Source organism: Cervus elaphus, chromosome X, assembly GCF_910594005.1.
Source record: "Cervus elaphus chromosome X, mCerEla1.1, whole genome shotgun sequence".
NCBI classification, from domain to species: Eukaryota; Metazoa; Chordata; class Mammalia; order Artiodactyla; family Cervidae; genus Cervus; species Cervus elaphus.
Genome location: NC_057848.1, coordinates 127,999,343 through 128,012,873, shown reverse-complemented (window position 1 = coordinate 128,012,873; position 13,531 = coordinate 127,999,343). Strand labels below are relative to the sequence as shown.

Sequence of the window (13,531 nt, the reverse complement as noted above, 5' to 3'; positions counted from 1 at the left end):
CAAGGTACACAGGCATGAGTTTTCTGTGTGGTTGTCACTCTATTCAGACTATCACAGATCAGCTGTTTCACCCTCCTCTGACAGGCTCAAATGCTTCCATTTGTCTCAGCCAATTTCCCTGGATGTGAGAGTCTCTACCCTGCTTGAGCTCCTCCACCCCTGGGGGCAGGTCTGCTCCTGTTTGTTCTCATCCACCTTATTCCTTCTTTCTTTCATCCTACCCAGTCATTCATAGATCCTCATAGTCCTGTCTGGTGACCAAGGACTTCTGCTAGTACTCAGCCATTGTTCTGTGAGAACTGTTGCATACGTAGATTTATTCCTGATACATTCATGAAGAAAGATGTACTCCATGTCCACCTACTCCTTCGCCATCTTGATTTCCAATCTGATTTTAATTGAATTTCACATATTCTCATGGTCACATCCAGGTGGCATTAGCCAAAATTGGACCAATGTGAAAAATTCATTTCAGTTCAGTTACTCAGTCATGTCTGACCCTATGTGATCCCATGGACTGCAGCTGCTAGGCTTCCCTGTCCATCACCAGCTCTGAGATCTTGCTCAAACTCATGTCCATCAAATCAGTGATGCCATCCAATCATCTCATCCTCTGTGGTCCCCTTCTCCTCTTTCCTTCAATTTTTTCCAGCATCAGAGTCTTTTCAAATGAGTCAGTTCTTCACATCAGGTGGCCAAAGTATTGGAGTTTCAGCTTCAGCATCAGTCCTTGCAATGGATATTCAGATTTCCTTTAGGAGGGACTGGTTGGATCTCCTTGCAGTCCAAGGGACTCTCAAGAGTCGTCTCCAACACCACAGTTCAAAAGCATCAATTCTTTGATGCTCAGCTTTCTTTACAGTCCAACTCTCACATTCATACATGACTACTCAAAAAAAACCACAGCTTTGACTAGATGGACCTTTGTCGGCAAAGTAATGTCTCTGCTTTTAATATGCTGTCAAGGTTGGTCATAGCTTTTCTTCCAAGGAGCAAGTGTCTTTTAATTTCATGGCTGCATTCACCATCTGCAGTGATTTTGGAGCCAAAAACAATAAAGTTTGACACCATTTCCATTGTTTCCCCATTTCTTTGCCATGAAGTGATATGACCAGATGCCATCATCTTAGTATTTTGCATGTTGACTTTGAAGCCAACTTTTTCACTCTGCTCTTTCACTTTCATCAAGAGATTCTTTAGTTCTTCGCTTTCTGCCATAGGGGTGGGGTCACCTGCTTATCTGAGGTTATTGATGTTTCTCCCAGCAATCTTGATTCCAGCTTGTGCTTCATCCAGCCCAGGATTTTACATTATGTACTCTGCATATAAGTTAATTAAGCAGGGGGACAATATACATCCTTGAGGTACTCCTTGCTAATTTGGAACCAGTCTGTTGTTCCATGTTTGGTTCTAACTGTCGCTTCTTGACCTACATACAGATTTTTCAGGAGGCAGGTAAGGTGGTCTGGTATTCCCATCTCTTTAATAATTTTCCACAGTTTGCTGTGACCCACACAGTCAAAGGCTTTGGCCTAGTCAATGAAGCAGAAGTAGATGTTTTTCTGGAACTCTCTTGCTTTTCTGATGTTGGCAATTTGATCTCTGGTTCCGCTGCCTTTTCTAAAACCAGCTTGAACATCTGGAAGTTCAGGGTTCATGTACTGTTGAAGTCTGGCTTGGAGAATTTTGAGATTACTTTGCTAGTGTGTGAGATGAGTGCATTTGTGTGGTAAGTTGAACATTCTTTGGCATTGTGTTTCTTTGGAATTGGGATGAAAACTGATGTTTTCTAGTCCTGTGTCCACTGCTGAGTTTTCCAAGTTTGCTGGCATATTGAGTGCAGCACTTTCACAGCATCATCTTTTAGGAGTTGAAATAGCTCAACTGGAATTTCATCACCTCCACTAGCGTTGTTTGTAGTGATGCTTCCTAAGGCCCACTTGATTTCACATTCCAGGATGTCTGGCTCTAGGTGAGTGATTACACCATTGTGATTATCTGGGTCATGAAGATCTTTTCTGTTTACTTCTGTGTATTCTTGCCACCTTTTCTTAATATCTTCTGCTTCTGTTAGATCCATACCAATTCATTCCTTTTTTGTGCCCATGTTTGCATGAAATGTTCCTTGCTATCTCTAATTTCCTTGAAGATATCTCTAGTCTTTCCCATTCTGTTGGGAAATCTATCTCTCCCATTTTCCTCTATTTCTTCGCATTGATCACTGAGGAAGGTTTTCTTATCTCTCCATGCTATTCTTTGGAACTCTGCATTTCAATGGGTATATATTTCCTTTTCTCCTTTGCCTTTAGCTTCTCTTCTTTTCTCATCTATTTGTAAGGCCTCCTCAGACAACCATTTTGCCTTTTTGCATTTCTTTTTCTTGGGGATGGTCTTGATCACTGCCTCCTGTACAATGTCATGAAGCTTCTTCCATAGTTCTTCAGGCACTCTTTCTATCAGATCTAATACCTTGAATTTGTCCCTTCCACTGTATAATTGTAAGGGATTTGATTTAGGTCATACCTGAATGGTCTAGTGGTTTTCCCTACTTTCTTCACCTTAAGTCTGAATTTGGCAATAAGGAGTTCATGATCTGAGCCACAGGCAGCTCCAGGTCTTGTTTTTGCTGACTGTACAGAGATCTGATTTCTGTATTGCCCATCTTGTGATGTCCACATGTACAGTCTTCTCTCGTGGGGAAGAGACTATTTGCTCTGACTAGTGCATTCTCTTGGCAAAACTCTGTTAGCATTTGCCCTGCTTCATTTTGTACTACAAGACCAAATTTGCCTGTTACTCCAAGTTTCTCCTGACTTCCTACTTTTGCATTCCAGTCCCCTATGATGAAAAGGACATCTTTCTTGGTGTTAGTTCTAGAAGGTCTTCACAGAACCATTCAACTTCTGCTTCTTCAGGATTACTGGTTGTGGCATAGACTTGGATTACTGTGATACTGAATAGTTTGCCTTGGAAGCAAACAGAGGTCATTGTGTCATTTTTGATACTGCAACCAAGTACTGCATTTTGGACTCTTCTATTGACTATGAGGGCTACTCCATTTCTTCCATGGGATTCTTGCCCACAGTAGGAGATATAATGGTCGTCTGAATTAAATTCGTCCATTCCAGTCCATTTTAGTTCACTGATTCCTAAAAAGTCAATTTCACTCTTGCTATTCCTGTTTCACCACTTCCAATTTACCTTGATTCATGGACCTAACACTCCAGGTTCCTATCCAGTATTGTTCTTCACAGCATTGGACTTTACTTCCATCACCAGTCACATGCACAACTGGGCTTTGTTTTTGCTTTGGCTTCATCTCTTCATTCTTTCTGGAGTTATTTCTCCACTCTTCTCCAGTAGCATACTGGGCACCTACTGACCTGGGGAATTCATCTTCCGGTGTCATATCTTTGATTTTTCATACTGTTCATGAGGTTCTAAGGCAAGAATACTGAAGGGGTTTGCCATTGCCATGTTTTGTCTTGTGAAAAATTACCATGCAGAAAAAATATATATGGCTAAAAGGGATGACAGAGAAATGGTATCATCTCTTTTCCTAGAGACATTTATGAACAGTATTGCCATTTATCTACTGGGTACTTGATCATTTTTCTTATAATTCTGTGTTTTAATAAGAAGAATATCATAATTATTGATATCACAGATATTCTCATTATTATACTTTCTTGTAAAATATAAATAACACCTTGGCATTTATAAGAAAAGCATAACAACCTTCACAGAAACAGAAGAAAAAGAATATGAACAGACAACTCACACAAGGGGAAATAAAAACTTGAACAGTTCAATTTCACTAATAATGTTGTCATTATTTAGTCGCCAAGTTACATCGACTCGTTTGCAACACCATGCTGTCCATGGTATTTCCCAGGCAAGAATACTGGAGTGTCTTGACATTTCCATCTCCAGATCTTCCCGACCCAGGGATCAAACTTGCATCTCCTGCACTGGCAGGTTCATCACTGAGCCACCAGGGAAGCCCTCACTAGTAATGACAGATGTGATAATTTAAAGTGACATGGAGCCACAATTTTGCACTAATGAAACTCGCAAAAAACCTTATGCTGGCAAGATGGTGGTAAAACTAGTATAATTATGAATTGCTGATTGCAATGCTGTATCACTTTTAGAAAGCAATATGGAAACGTTATCAAGATCATATATAAGTATGATCCCATAGTCCTGTGGTCCATTATTCTCATTGTTACAAAGTTTCCATGAACCTTTCACCCAGTCTCTGTCAATTTAACATCTTGTAATCACTACAGTACAACATCACTCTAGGAAACTGGCATTGCTGCAATCGAGACCATATCCAGATGGAACCAGGTATAAATGTGCTGCACTCAATATGCCAGCAAATTTGGAAAACTCAGCAGAGGTCACAGGACTGGAAAAGGTCAGTTCCCATCTCAAAGAAAGGCAATCCCAAAGAATGCTCAAACTACCGCACAATTCCACTCATCTCACACGCTAGTAAAGTAACACGCAAAATTCTCCAAGCCAGGCTTCAGCAATACATGAACCGAGAACTTCCAGATGTTCAAGCTGGTTTTAGAAAAGGCAGAGGAACCAGAGATCAAATTGCCAACATCCGCTGGATCATCAAAAAGCAAGAGAGTTCCAGAAAAACATCTATTTCTGCATTATTGACTATGCCAAAGCCTTTGCCTGTGTGGATCACAATAAACTGTGGAGAATTCTGCAAGAGATGGGAATACCAGACCACCTGACCTGCCTCTTGAGAAATCTGTATGCAGGTCAGGAAACAACAGTTAGAACTGGACATGGAACAACAAACTGGTTCCAAATAGGAAAAGGAGAACGTCAAGGTTGTATATTGTCACCCTGCTTATTTAACTTATATGCAGAGTACATCATGAGAAACGCTGGGCTGGAAGAAGCACGGGCTGGAAGAAGCACAAGCTGGAATCAAGATTGCTAGGAGAAATATCAATAACCTCAAATATGCGGATGACACCACCCTTATGGCAGAGAGTGAAGAGAAACTAAAAAGCCTCTTGATGAAAGTGAAAGAGGAGAGTGAAAAAGTTGGCTTAAAGCTCAACATTCATAAAACTAAGATCATGGCCTCTGGTCCCATCACCTCATGGGAAATAGATAGGGAAACAGTGGAAACAGTGTCAGACTATATTTTTGGGCTCCAAAATCACTGCAGATGGTGACTGCAGCCATGAAGTTAAAAGATGCTTACTCCTTAGAAGGAAAGTTATGACCAACCTAGACAACATATTAAAAAGCAGAGACATTACTTTGCCAGCAAAGGTCCATCCAGTCAAGGCTATGGTTTTTCCAGTGGTCCTGCATGGATGTGAGAGTTGTACTGTGAAGAAAACTGAGCACTGAAGAATTGATGCTTTTGAACTGTGGTGTTGGAGAAGACATTTGAGAGTCCCTTGGACTATAAGGAGATCCAACCAGTCCATCCTAAAGGAGATCAGTCCTGGGTGTTCATTGGAAGGACTGATGCTGAAGCTGAAACTCCAATACTTTGGCCACCTCATGCGAAGCATTGACTCATTGGATAAGTCCCTAATGCTGGGAGAGATTGGGGGCAGGAGGAGAAGAGGATGACAGAGGATGAGATGGCTGGATGGCATCACTGACTTGATGAACTTTAGTTTGAGTAAATTCCGGGAGTTGGTGATGGACAGGGAGGCCTGGTGTGCTGCGATTCATGGGGTCACAGACTCAGACACGACTGAGCGACTGAACTGACTGACTGATTCATATATAGCATGTACATGTTCTATAATTATACACTGTATGTGTAGCTGTATGCAATTCTATCACATGTATAGCTTTATATAACTACCACCACAATCAAGTTAAAACACAAGATGCCCTCATGCAATTCTATTATAGTCACAACCACCCTTCTCCATCTACCTATCCTTAACTCTTGGCAAACAGTAATCCAATCTGTTCTCACCCCCCAATGTTATTTTGAAAAGAAAAATAGTTCTGGAAATAGAGAATTATTCATGGTATAACATTTGAGATTGGTTCTACTCACTCAACATAATTTGCTTAATATCCATCCAAGTTTTGCATATATTAATACTGTGTTTCTTTGTATTGATGAGCAGTATTCCAATTGTATGGATGCACCAAAATATGTCTAACCACTCATTCACTGAAGGACATGTGGGTAGTTTCCAGTTTGGGGCTATTACAAATAAAGAACATTCATGGACAAGTTTCTGAATGAAAATAATTTTCCATTTCTGTGGAATAAATGGCCAAGTGTTCAAGGGCTTAATATTTTTATAACAAATTAAAATGCATATACATAAATCTAAAGGAACAGGATATATTTCACTGCCAGCCACAACAATTCCCAGAGTCTTGGCCAACCAATCCACTGACCCTAGCAACAGCTATCTAGGGGATATGTTCCAACCCAACAGAGGAAACAAAGAGAGAAAAGATGCTAAGTACTGTGTTATACTCTACGTACGTTATCTTATTTAATCCTCATAATAACCCTATAAGATAGGTGTTATTGTTAGCTCCACTTCATATATGTGGAAACTGGGCTCAAAGAGATTATCTAAACTTTTCTATGACTGAACAGATAAGTGGCAAGGAACTTCAAGAAATCAAGAACCCACACTCTTAACCACTACCCTATACTGCCACAGATGAACTAACTGAGTTTGGTTGGAGAGAAGAAAGTAACAGTCTTAGTCCATTCAGACTGCTATAACAAAATACCAAAGACAGTGTAGCTTATAAACTGCAGAAATTGATTTCTCACAGTTTTGGAGGCTGAAAAGTTCAAGATCAAAGTGCTAAAAATATGGTCAGGAGAGAGACCTCGTCCAGGTCACCAACTTCTTCTTGTATCTTCACATGGTAGAAGGGGTGAGGAATCCCTCTAAGGCTTCTTTTATAAGGGCACTAATCCCAATCAATAGGGCTCCACTCTCATGACCTAATCATCTCCCAAAGATCCCAACTCCCAACACCATCACCTTGGGTAGATCAGGACCCCAACTTATAAACTTTGGGGGGACACAAATACTCACACAATAGCACTGAATATGGTTGGAGAAGGGAAGGAAACTGAAGACCTCCTACCCGTATGGCCTTCTCTCTAAAACAGAAAATAAAGGGTACTGAAACTGTGGTAAAAACATGGAGGCTAAGGGAAGAAACAGAGATAACCAAGCCAAAGTGTAGTCCATTCTTTTTTGGCAAGGATAGATTAGGAGAGACAAGGCAAGTGCCATGGGAAACTTCTTGCCAATGTAACTAATTTTGAAGACTGCTGATCTACTGGGATCTGTTGGGAAGATGGTACAGCCATGGGCCCAAGGAAAGAAGCTAAGTTTCCTTGAGACTCACTGCATCCCAGGTATCTTGAGACCCACTGTATCGCAGAGTCACATACCAGAGAAAATACAAACAACTAAAGCTAGATTTAATTCAATAATCTTTTACTGAATACCTACTATGTATCAGATCCTCTGCTAAGCATGTTATGGGAAAGTAGAAGAAGAATGTATATGGCCCTGAACCCCCAGGAATTTATAATTTCTTAAGAATATACAAACAGGGGTGAGAGCTAAGATGGTGGAGGAATAGGATGGGGAGACCACTTTCTCCCCTACAAATTCATCAAAAGAAAATTTGAACGCTGAGCAAACTCCACAAAACAACGTCTGAACGCTGGCAGAGGACATCAGGCAGCCAGAAAAGCAGCCCATTGTCTTCAAAAGGAGATAGAACAAAATATAAAAGATAAAAAGAGAGACAAAAGAGTTAGGGATGGAGATCTGTCCTGGGAAGGGAGTCTTAATAGAGGAAGTTTCCAAACACCAGGAAACCCTCTCACCAGTGGGGCTGGGGGAAGTTTTCAAATCTCGGAGGGCAACCTAACCGGGAGAAAAATAAATAAACAAAACCCACAGATTACACGCCTAAAGGCAACTCCCATCAGAAAAGTACCCCAGACGCTTGCATCCGCCACCTTCAAGTGGAGGCTGAAAGGAGAGGAGCAGGCGGCATTGTTTAGGGTAAGGACGGGGCCTGAATGTCCTGAGGGCAATCTGAGGGAGCTAACGTGAGATAGCAACCTAAACTGTGGGATAGCAAGAGAGAGAGAGAGAGAATTAACCTGCAAAAGGCCCTAACCTAAAGCACGGCCCATTCACAGAACAAAGGACTGAGCAATACCAGAGAAGAGCTAGCCGGCTGCGGACTGGCCCATCACCCACCGGAGGCAAGGGGGAGGCGGGCACCAGCCAGAGCCAGAAAGGGGAAAACTCGGCCCCAGAGAGGGCATCCCCTACCAAACTGTAAAGAGGCTTCCAGGTTCTAACCAAAGACTTCCTGAGATTCTGGATGGTTGACATCCGCCGGGAGGGTCGCAGCCAGTGATCAGCTCCCCAGAAGAGACACAAGGCACACCACACCAGGCGCACCCAGGAACTGAGGCTGGGACCGGGGAGGGGATAAGTCATGCTGAACCTGAAGAGGGTGTGCTCATCAAGAACCTGCTTGCCTGAGCTGCTCGGACCAGGGAAAGGCACAAACACAGGCCCAATCAAGTCTGCGCTTTTGTGGAGTACCCGAGAACCTGAACCTGAACAGCTTAGACTTGGGAAATGCACGCAATTCAGGGCCCGCTCCCTGTAGAGCAACCTGAAGCCTGAGCAGTGTAGACAGGGAAAGCACACACGCTGTGAGCAGGGGCAAACCCAGTGTGGTCGAAACACTGCAAGTACTCCCCACACATGCCAGTGATATTTGTTTGCACTATTCCTCCCTCCCTACAGCATGACTGAACAAGTGAACCTAAAGAAGAGACCATCTCTGCCCCCTTGTGTCAGGGCAGAAATTAGACACTGAAGAGACCTGCAAACAGAAGCCAAATAAACAAAGGGAACTGCTTCAGAAGTCACAGGTTCAACAGATTAAAATCCCTGTAGTTAACACTGACTACACTGGAAGGGGCCTATAGATATTGAGAAGCATAAGCTGGAACAAGGAACTGTCTGAAACTGAACTTAACCCACACTGCCCACAACAGCTCCAGAGAAATTCCTAGATATATTTTTACTACTATTATTATTATTTTAATTAAAAAAACTTTTTTCTTCTTTTTTTAAGTCCTCTTTACTCCTTTAATTTTGATTTTATAACCCACCATAACATTAAAAGCTATAACAGAAGCAGAAGACATTAAGAAGAGGTGGCAAGAATACACAGAAGAACTGTAAAAAAAAGATCTTCACGACCCAGATAATCACAATGATGTGATCACTCACCTAGAGCCAGACGTCCTGGAATGTGAAGTCAAGTGGGCCTTAGAAAGCATCACTACGAACAAAGCTAGTGGATGTGATGGAATTCCAGTTGAGATATTTCAAATACCGAAAGATGATGCTGTGAAAGTGCTGCACTCAATTTGCCAGCAAATTTGGAAAACTCAGCAGTGGCCACAGGACTGGAAAAGTTCAGTTTTCATTCCACCCCTAAGAAAGGCAATCCCAAAGAATGCTCAAACTACCGCACAATTGCACTCATCTCAGGCGCTAGTAAGGTAATGCTCAAAATTCTCCAAGCCAGGCTTCAGCAATACGGGAACCAAGAACTTCCAGATGCTCAAGCTGGTTTTAGAAAAGGCAGAAGAACCAGAGATCAAATTGCCAATATCCACTGGATCATCGAAAAAGCAAGAGAGTTCCAGAAAAACATCTATGTCTGCTTTATTCACTACGCCAAAGCATTCAACTGTGTGGATCACAATAAAGGGTGAAAAATTCTGAAGGAGATGGGAAAGGCAGACCACCTGACCTGCCTCTTGAGAAACCTGTATGCAGGTCAGGAAGCAACAGTTAGAACTGGAGATGGAAAAACAGACTGGTTCCAAATAGGAAAAGGATTACATCAAGGCTGTATATTGTCACCCTGCTTGTTTAACTTATATGCAGAGTACATCATGAGAAACGCTGGGCTGGAAGAAGTTCAAGCTGGAATCAAGATTGCTGGGAGAAATATCAGTAACCTCAGATATGCAGATGACACCACCCTTATGGCAGAGAGTGAAGAGAAACTAAAAAGCCTCTTGATGAAAATGAAAGAGGAGATTAAAAAAGTTGGGTTAAAGCTTAACATTCAGAAACTAAGATCATGGCATCTGGTCCCATCACCTCATGGGAAATAGATGGGGAGACAGTGGAAAAAGTGTCAGACTTTATTTCTTTGGGCTCCAAAATCACTGCAGATGGTGACTGCAGCCATGAAGTTAAAAGATGCTTACTCCTTGGAAGGAAAGTTATGACCAACCTAGATAGCATATTAAAAAGCAGAGACATTACTTTGCCAACAAAGGTCTGTCTGGTCAAGGCTATGGTTTTTCCAGTGGTCATGTATGGATGTGAGAGTTGGACTGTGAAGAAAGCTGAGCGCTGAAAAATTGATGCTTTTGAAGAAGAAGACTCTTGAGAGTCCCTTGGACTGCAAGGAGATCCAACCAGTCCATCCTAAAGGAGATCAGTCCTGGGTATACACTGGAAGGACTGATGCTGAAGCTGAAACTCCAATACTTTGGCCACCTCATACGAAGAGTTGACTCGTTGGAAAAGACTGTGATGCTGGGAGAGATTGTGGGCAGGAGGAGAAGGGGACGACAGAGGATGAGATGGCTGGATGGCATCACCAACTCGATGGGCCTGAGTTTGAATAAACTCCGGGAGTTTATGATGGACAAGGAAGCCTGGCATGCTGCAATTCATGGATTCGCAAAGAGTCAGACACGACTGAACGACTGAACTGAACTGATAACATTGTGAGAAAAAAAAAGGACCCTATTTTTAAAGCAAACTTCATATATATTACTTGTATTTTTGTATTTTTTTAATTTTCTAATAAGATATTTTTAAGAGTCTAACCTCTACTCTAGATTTTTTATCTTTGTTCTTTAGTATTTGAAATCAATTTTGTACATTTAAGCATCCAATCTACAGTACCCATTTTTACTAAGAAGTGTGATTACTGGATTGATTACTCTCTCCCCCTTTTGATTCTCCTTTTTCTCCCCCAGGTCAGCTCTATTTCCTCCCTCCCTCCCCCTTCTCTTCTCAGTCCAATTCTGTGAATCTCTGTGGGTGTTCTGGGCTGTGGAGAACACTTAGGAAACAGAGTACTGCCTAGATCTGTCTCTCTCCTCTTGAGTCCCCCTTTTCCTCCTCCTGCTCACCTCTATCTCCTTCCTTTCTATCCTCTTCTTCATGTAACTCTGTGAACCTCTCTGCATGGCCCTCACTGTGGAGAATCTTTTCAGAATTAACCTAGAAGTTTTATTATCAGTGCTGTATGAATGGAAAGTCTTGAGGCTACTGGAAGAATAAGACTGAAAACCAGAGGCAGGAGGCTTAAGCCCAAAACCTGAAGACACCAGGGAACTCATGACTCCAGGGATCATTAATTAATAAGAGATCATCCAAAAGCCTCCATACCTACACTGAAACTAACCACCACCCAAGAGCCAATAAGTTCCAGGACAAGACATACCACACAAATACCAGCAATGCAGGAACATAGCCCTGAGTGTCAATATACAGGCTGCCCAAAGTCACACCAAACCCACAGACCCATCTCAAAACTCACCACTGGACATTCCATTGTACTCCAAAGAGAAGAAACCCAGCTCCACCCACCAGAACACCAATGCAAGCTTCCCTAACCAGGAAACCTGGACAAGCCAATTGTCTAACCCCACCCACTGGGAGGAACCTCCACAATAAAGAGGAACCACAAACTACCAGAATACAGAAAGGACACCACAAACACAGCAACCTAAATAAGATGAAAAGCAGAGAAATACTCAACAGGTAAAGGAACATGATAAATGCCCACCAAACCAAACAAAAGAGGAGGAGATAGGCAATCTACCTGAAAAATATTCCGAATAATGATAATAAAAATGATTCAAAATCTTGAAATCAAAATGGAGTTACAGATAAATAGCCTGGAGACAAAGATTGAGAAGATGCAAGAAATGCATAACAAGGACCTAGAAGAAATAAAAAAACAGTCAATTAATAATGAATAATGCAATAAATGAGATAAAAAACACTGGAGGGAACCAACAGTAGAATAACGGAAGCAGAAGATAGGATAAGTGAGGTAGAAAATAGAATGGTGGAAATAAATGAAGCAGAGAGAAAAAAGAAAAAAGAACCAAAAGAACTGAGGACAAATTCAGGGACCTCTGGGACAATGTGAAATGCCACAACATTCGAATCATAGGAGTCCCAGAAGAAGAAGACAAAAAGAAAAGGCATGAGAAAATATTTGAGGAGATAATAGTTGAAAATTTCCCTAAAATGGGGAAGGAAATAGTCACACAAGTCCAAGAAACCCAGAGAGTTCCAAACAGGATAAACCCAAGGCAAAACACCCCAAGACACATATTAATCAAATTAACAAAGATCAAACACAAAGAACAAATATTAAAAGCAGAAAGGGAAAAGCAACAAATAACACACAAGCGGATTCCCATAAGGATAACAGCTGATCTTTCAACAGAAACTCTTCAGGCCAGAAGGGAATGGCAGGACATACTTAAAGTAATGAAAAAGAATAACCTACAACCCAGATTACTGTACCCAGCAAGGATCTCATTCAGATATAAAGGAGAATTCAAAAGCTTTACAGACAAACAAAAGCTGAGAGAATCCAGCACCACCAAACCAGCTATTCAACAAATGCTAAAGGATCTTCTCTAGACAGGAAACAAAGAAAGGGTGTAAATGGCAACGGGACCATACTTATCAATGATTACCTTAAATGTAAATGGGTTGAATGCCCCAACCAAAAGACAAAGACTGGCTGAATGGATACAAAAATAAGACCATATATATGTTGTCTACAAGAGACCCACCTCAAAACAAGGGACACATACAGACAGAAAGTGAAGGGCTGAAAAAAAATGTTTCACGCAAACAGAGTCCAAAAGAAAGCAGGAGTCACAATATCATATCAGATAAAATAGACTTTAAAATAAAGGCTGTGAAAAGAGACAAAGAAGGACACTACATAATGATCAAAGGATCAATCCAAGAAGAAGGTATAACCATCATAAATATATATGCACCCAATATAGAAGCACCGCAATATGTAAGGCAATTGCTAACAAGTATGAAAGGGGAAATTAACAATAACACAACAATAGTGGGAGACTTTACTCACACCTATGGATAGATCAACTAAACAGAAAATTAACAAGAAAACTCCAAGTTTACATGGCACAATGGACCAGCTAGACCTAACTGATGACTATAGGACATTTCACCCCAAAACAATCAATTTCACCTTTTTCTCAAGTGCACATGGAACCTTCTCCAGAATAGATCACATCCTGGGCCATAAATCTAGCTGTGATAAATTCAAAAAAATTGAAAGCATGCCAGTCATCTTTTCTGATCACAATGCAGTAAGACTAGATCTCAATTACAGGAAAAAAAAAAACCAT

General features: G+C 41.4%; 1 protein-coding gene across 3 annotated transcripts in view; it reads right to left on the bottom strand.

Moving 5' to 3' along the window:
- MTMR8 (myotubularin related protein 8) overlaps positions 1 to 13,531 on the bottom strand; it is a 256,913-nt gene that overhangs the window by 213,359 nt on the left and 30,023 nt on the right. The window contains exon 2 of one of the 3 annotated variants that reach the window (XM_043895249.1): positions 7,077 to 7,144. The exons of the other annotated variants lie outside the window; for them this stretch is intronic. The gene's annotated coding sequence lies outside the window, so the exon portion shown is untranslated. The remainder of the gene's footprint in view (positions 1 to 7,076; positions 7,145 to 13,531) is intronic. 3 annotated transcript variants of the gene reach the window in all.